This window comes from Echinops telfairi, unplaced genomic scaffold (genome assembly GCF_000313985.2).
Source record: "Echinops telfairi isolate 266 unplaced genomic scaffold, ASM31398v2 ScPeMD7_4;HRSCAF=17, whole genome shotgun sequence".
NCBI classification, from domain to species: domain Eukaryota; kingdom Metazoa; phylum Chordata; class Mammalia; order Afrosoricida; family Tenrecidae; genus Echinops; species Echinops telfairi.
In genome coordinates, this window is record NW_022103900.1 from 10,092,064 (window position 1) to 10,099,511 (window position 7,448).

General features: G+C 45.2%; 1 pseudogene; it reads left to right on the forward strand.

The window, feature by feature from the left end:
- Positions 1 to 2,143: 2,143 nt before the first annotated feature.
- Positions 2,144 to 6,251, forward strand: LOC101647528 (annotated as a pseudogene).
- The last annotated feature ends 1,197 nt before the right edge of the window (positions 6,252 to 7,448 follow it).

A 7,448-nucleotide genomic window follows, 5' to 3' on the forward strand; every position in this document is an offset into this window, starting at 1 on the left:
TCCCTGGTGAGCACCCACGGCCTTCCTAGGGTTCGCCCTTTTGATCCCCGGATTTCCTGTGTCGGTGCCCTTTCCATACGGTTTTTCACGTACAGTAGCCGTGGCCTTGTGCACTTTCCAGAAACAGCCTATACTTTTTGAGACCGTGATGCCTGAAACTCCCTTCTCATAAGAGTCACGCGGATACAAACGTGCCTTTGCTGGTGAAGTCTGTGAAGGACTGAGGGAGCCCAATCCAGAAGCCTAACCTAAATACCCATGCCATTTGGCAGTTACCTTCTTCCTGGGAATTTATCCTAGGGCTACAATTTAAAAAGAAACACACACACACACACACACACACACACACACACACACGCAGTTCAAATACAAAGAGATTTCAATATAACATTAATTATAAATAACACTTGAGCAACAAACTGTACAGCAAACATTCATGAACTATTTTGCCCCCTCTAAGTAATTATGAACACGAATTAAAGAAAAATAGATAAATAAAAAACTTTTTAAAGTTATAAAGCAGAGCATTACAGTGATCTGTACTTTCTGACTTTATTATATTTGTGAATCAACCGAAAGGTGGTGGTTGTTAGGGGCCATCAAGCTGGTTCCAATTTACAGCAGAACGAAACGCCCCCTGGTGCAATGCGCCATCCTCACAGTGGTTGTTTGAGCTCCTTGTTGAAGCACGGCTATTAAAATCGCTGTAAAGAATGTGTTCATTTTCTTTTCTTCTTAAGTTTCTTTGTCGATTTCTTAGCGGTGGGAAGATAAAATAATGGGCAAAAAGGCCTCTTGATTATCATGAGAGCAGGTAAGTGTTCCCCTTACCACACAGAGAACAAAATGTTAGGGACAAGGGGTTGCCCTCCCATGCCTGCAAAGACCCCCATAAAGGAGGTTGAAAAGAAATCTTGCAACCATTGAACACCTATAAGACCCCAAACTAAGTATACACAGACTAGGACCCCTTAGCACAGGTGAAACCTAAAACCGAGCTTCCACCTTAAGTATATCACACAGGTAAGCCTAGTGCAACCAATGAGGTCAGCCAATACCTTCAACCACACCTTTCCTTCCAGGCATGTTAGCCCGCAGCTGCAGGGAAAGCCAATCCCGCTTTGATCTTCTTCTGCTCAGTGGCAAGCGAGGGTCTCCTCCCCCACAAGGGGGCACTCAGGGCCCACAGGGTCTTAGCCTCTAGGGTTTCTGGCCTCCCAGAGCAAAGCCCGGCCCACCCCACCCCACCCCCGTGGGTCATCTTTGCCACGTGGTTGTTGGTGCTCAGTTGTGAACCCCAGTGCAGCTTCCATGCAGCTTGGCATGCTTTCCAGAAATAGCGTGTACCCTTTTGAGATGGCAAAACGTGAAACTCGTCCTTTCATAAAAACTCACTTGGATTACAAAACGTGCTTCGGTGTGAATTCTTTCAGCATGTGAAGCAAGAGGTATAACCCACTCCGGGGACCTAACAAAAATGTAGCAACCGAACATGACAGCCTCATTTGCCCAGAGCTGTGTTTAAGTGTGATTTGCCCTCAGGGAGAATTTTATGTTAAGGCTGATCTATGAAATCTCAGCCTACTGAGAAGAGATGGAGAAGGAACTGCTGGACTGATATCTCCTAGTTACAGTAAACTTCAAAAACTTTAACTATACCCCATTTTGCCTTTGAAAACTATAGCCACACTGATGTTTCCTTGACTCTTACAAATGGCTTTCCTTGATCAACGTGAAAAAGTCATCATTGGATTGGATTGCTTACTCCTCCCCCTCCCCCACTTTATCTTGCATCTTGTTATGCCCATTTTACTTCTTCTCTAATTCACAGGTACTCCCTAAATTACCCTTTTCTCTCTCACCTGTTTCAGGCCTCTTCTAAAGACACCTTGATAACACCATTTTGTTTTCAGTAGCGCACATAAAAAAGTTAACTCCAGTTCTTATGTCTTACTTTATTTGGTTAAATGCTTAGGGTTACTGAGAATATCTTTCATTCCACCATCACCACCCCGCCACCCGCATATCTTCTAATTCAAATTCTCCGTTGCAAATAGAGGAGATGCTAGGGCTTCTAAATGTTCCTGGAACAATTGTATGGACATTGAGTGGAATTTTTCCACACATGTATTGAAGCCCCGGCATGTTCCCTCAGTATTGTAAAAGGAAGTTTCCATCTGGAGGCACTCACACGGAAATGATGGGGCCAAACATGTACTCCCGGGAAGCAAAAAGGTCAGGATAGAAACTATTTGTTCGTGGGGAGAATGGACCAAGATGTAAACAGGTTGCTCCCTGGGCAAAGGTGTCCATGACTGCAGCCAGGTGAGAATAAACTGGCTGGACCACGGATTTAAGGGGTAAGTCACTCTCTCCTAGTTAAATGGCTCGCCTTTACCTTTCAAAAGCTTGACGCAGCAGTTGATCTTTACAACCAATCAGCACCCCTCCCACTCTTTCACGGTGTTCCAGGTATACACACCCCTTTCTCTGCTGGCGGAACGGAGGGCTTGGTATGTTTACACAGGACGGCAAATGTGAGCTGTATTATTTCTCAACAAAACGCCTTTTCTCCCACCTTAACAGAGCATGAGATGTTTCTTCTTTGAGATTTCTGGTGTTAGAAGCGGGACTTGAACTCTGTGTGACGTTTGATGATTCCGGCGGCGTTGGAACATAGACAAGGTACTTTCGGGGCTGCTTGGGGCTCTCCAACTTTGGTGAATGCCCAGGAATTGTTTAAGGTAAAATAGATCATTAAATACATACGTTACATAAGACCATTTTTAAAACGCAAAATTCTCAAATCTAAGCTGTACTCTCTTATCTTCATGACTCTGAATTTTGTTATGGATTTGTGTTGGTTCCTGAAAGCAAAATGTGTTTTGTTTTAACTGCCCTTATAACATGGGGGATGTCGAAAAGATATTTGGTGTCCCCTTCTGAGGCTCTTACTCACTAGACTAACAGGCATTGTGGTCTAGTTCTTTATCATACACATTCTTGTTTATCTGCCATAACTTCATTTGAGAGAGTTGCGAAGATTTGAGGGAAATGTTTAAAAGTTGGGGCCTTAAAAAGAATTTCTTCCCTGCAAGATGCTGTTTCTAAAATAAGCAGAATAAAGAACCACTAAGCAGCAAAGCCATGACTCGGGAATGACCAGACGGCGCTCTTGGAGAAAGTGAAAGAGGAACTGGGGTTCCAGACAATCTGGAACCCGAATGGCAGGCAGGGTTAGGGACACGATGTAGGTGGGGATTTCTAGTGCAGGCGGGTCCTCAGTAGTGGAATGAGGAAGTACAAGGAGCGAGGCCTTGAGTTAGGTTTCTTTTCCAACCATTGAGATTCCAATTCTACAACGTCAAATTTCAGCTCCAACCCTTCTGGTCCACTGCTGGCTGCTACCTTATATCCTTTTAGTTTTGCCTTCCTATTCCTCTGGGAGAGGCGCCCTAGTGGCATAGTGGTTATGACTTACTCTACTCATTGTAAGGTCAACAGTTCAAAACCACCAGCCACTGGAGAAACACTGAGCTTTCTACTCCCATCAGGAGTTACCATCTCAGAAACTCACAGGGGCGGTTCTACTCTGTTTTATAGGGCCATGATGAGTTGGCATCCCCTTGATGGCAGTGTGGTTTGTTTTTTATTCCTCTGAACTTCCTTATTGTCCTTAAAAACAACAACCAAGGCAATCAAATAAATCCTTGCCCAAAATGATGTTTAAAAATTGCCCCAGGGTGAATGCAAGATACCAGCATGAAGCAGGGAACCAGAGAGGTCTGAGGGGCTGGCCCCAATCCTAACTACGTGGACAGCCCCCTTCCCCTCCCAGAAGAATTCACTTCAGAGAACAGCACTGAATCTATAGCTCAGGGAGCGGGACATGTCTGATCAGAGCACACAGGAGCAAACCAAGAGGGAAGGAGAGAGTGGAGCACATCCTGGCCCTCTAAACTCTGAGGATGTCATTCCTGCTCAGAGCAGCCAATGCACAGAGAGGACCATAGGGCTGGCCCCACCACGAGACATGACATCCCTCACTGACCCATAGTACTATGGGGGACAACATTGGAGACACAGTGTGGGAATTGTGCCCGATCTGACTCCACCACACCAAGGAGAAACACTAAGTGTGTGTAACAGAACATCAAGGGGAGCAAAGCAATGATGTCCCAAATGACTGTGGGGCTAAAATGTGACACCCATCAGATTCGACTGGAAGACACTCCTAAAGGTCAACAAACAGACCTTGAACTATTTATAGGCTTTTCTTATTTTGTCTTTGGTTTTTGTTGTTATTGTTGTTTTGATTTGTTACTTTGTTTTGCTCTATCCTATTTTTGTGCTTATTATTGTCTCTGTAGGTCTATCTAGATAAGATAGAGGGGATAAATAATTGGAGGAGAAAACAACGGGACTGATGGTTGGGTGGGGGTGGGAGAGCACAGGAGAGGGGGAGGCCAGGGAAAGGAAGTGGGTATTAACAAATTCAGGGACAAGGGAAAAACAAGTGATCTAAAATCATTGGTGAGGAGGGTGTTAGAGGCCTGGTAGGGCTTCATCAAGGGCAATGTAACCAAGAGGAATTACTGAAACCCAAATGAAGGCTGAGCATGATAGTGGGACAAGAGGAAAGTAAAAGGAAATAGAGGAAAGAACTAGGAGGCAAAGGGCATTTATAGAGGTCTAAATACAGGCATGCACATATGTAACTATATTTATATATGATGACAGGGAAATATATCTGTGTACATATAGGTTTAGTATTGAGGTAGCAGATGGACATTGGGGCTCCACTCAAGTATTCCCTCAATGCAAGAACACTTTGTTCTAATAACCTGGCATCCTGTGATGCTCACCTTCCCGACACGATCACTGAAGACAAAGCGGGTACATAAGCAAATGTGGTGAAGAAAGCTGATGGTGCCTTGCTATCAAAAGATATAGAGTCTGGATCTTAAAGGCTTGAAGATAAACAAAGGGCCATCTAGCTGAGAAGCAAAACAGTCCACCTGGAGGAAACACACCAGCCAGTGTGATCATGAGGTGTCCTTATGATCAGGTATCAGGCATCAAAGACCCAGAACAAAAAATCATGTCATTGTGAATGAGGGGGAGTGCGGAATGGAGACCCAATGCCCATCTGTAGACAATTGGGCATCCCCTTACAGAAGGGTTGCAGGAAGGAGATGAGCTAGTCAGGGTGCAGTATAGCACCATTGAAGCATACAACTTTGCTCTAATTTTTTAATGCTTCCTCCCTACCACTATCATGATCCCAATTCTACCTTACAAATATGGCTAGACCAAAGCATGTACACTGGTGCAGATAAGAACTGGAAACACAGGGAATTCAGGACAGATATTGAGAGTAGCCATACCAGGAGGGGAAGGGGAAGATAGTGGGAGAAAGCAGGAACCGATCACAGTGATCTACATATAACCTCCAAGGGGGACGGACAACAGAAAAGTGGGTAAAGGGAGACATTGGTCAGTGTAAGACATGAAAAAATGCTTATAATTTATAAATTACCAAGGGTTCGTGAGGGAGGGGGGAGGGATGAGAAGCTGATACCAAGGACTCAAGTAGAAAGGCAATGTTTTGAAAATGATGATGGCAACAAATATACAAATGTGCATGACACAATGGATGGATGTGATAAGAGTTGTACGAGCCCCCAATGAAATGATTTAAAATAATAATACTACATTGCCCCAGAGTGGTGGTGGAGAGGCCAGCCAGAGAGCCAGCAGGGCCAGAGTCAAAGCAAGCCAGGTTAGGGTAGCAACAGGAACCCCAGAGGCAGGGCCTGTGGGACCTGGGTGGGCATGGAGTTAGAGAGCATCTCCCCAGGAGACTGAAGGGCATTTTCCAAGAAGGGCCAGGCTTATGCGGTAATGACACAGAAATGCTCCCAAATGGGAAGACATTCGATTCGTCCAGAGGCAGAAACAAACCTTTCAAGGTCAGAATTGGCACACAGGAAGTGATCAGGGGCTTTGAAGAGGGCACAGCCAGAGGAGCTTGGGGCAGAGGGTGAAGCTGACCTGCACCCCTGAGGGGGCGTATGGAACCACCGGCCACCCTCCATACCATCTCTCCCAATGCCACCCTCATCTTTGGCTTGGAGCTGCTCAATGTGGAGGGAAGGCAGGAAGGAACTTGCAGTGGCTGGAGGTGGCTGCTCCTCAACGGCTTAGCCTGCTCTGCCCCTGGGACAGCTCCTCTGCTTTGGGAGTCCTGATCAGTGTGCGAAGCTCACAGTCCCACGGCACGCGCCGTTCTTTCCGCCCGTGTCGCGCGGTTAGTATGTTTGTCATTGTTCCCACGCATCTTCGCGGGAGGAAACTTCAACTGCCATGCGACACATGTCAGGCTGGGCATGTCGTAGCCTCTGCTGGTCACAGAGCACCAATTCCTTGTTCGTACAATCGGTACTGCCTGCCTTCACGTACGCCAGACACACAAGGTGCTCAGCCATGAAAATGAACGTGCTGTGTACACAGAGGGTCCTGAGTCGGTCACCTTTGTTATCACGTGTACGTTCTGTTTGCTGCTAATTCAACAGGTGTTCTATATAAAAATTATGTGAAATAAAGGCTGTGTACGTGGCACACCCCGCCCACCCACTCCCACCCCCGCCCCAATTGCCCTAGCAGTGGTGTACAAAATTCTTCTTCTTTTACTTTTCCCTGTGGACACACTCAGAATTACTTAGCTTGGTGAAAGCTTTTCCTGAAATCAATGAAGATTCTTACAAATTTTCTAAGGAATTAATAATCTTGTAGAAACGGACCTGTGTAGGTTCCCTGCTGTATCTCAACACACACACATTTCCATGCTGTCAATTCATTGGGAAGAGATATTTTTTTAATCCAAATCATATAGGAATTTACAATTTTTTTAAAAATTTAATAAATCATTCAATTGGTGCCCTATGCAATTTACAATTTAATGAAAAGGAAGACACATGTTTAGTCCTCCTGATATCGCTGAATCAACAGACAGGCTCTGTATTAGACAATATTCAGGAATAACAAGCCATTTGAAATACCCGAACACTTACGATGCCTCTCTAAAATTCAACTCGGCCACATTCTCTCTTCTGACTTCTTTTCCCTAGTTCCTGAAATCTCATGGACTACCACTTACACAGATTTAGGTTAGCTTTGTCGGCTGAGCCATTAAAGGTCCAATCTATTTATCTAAACCTCTGTCAAAAATTCCCCAGTGTTCACTCAAATGAGAAGCAAGGGAAAGACTAGTTCCCATGATACAAGATTTCCTTTCCAACATTTAACTGTATTGTGTATCAGGTACTGTAGCCCTCCTGTTCGTCCAGTTAAAATACTAAGGAAACAGCATGGGGCCACATCTGACCTCATCTGGCCACAGGAAGGAGGCTCACAGCTTCAGAATCTCCTTTATGGTGGCACATATC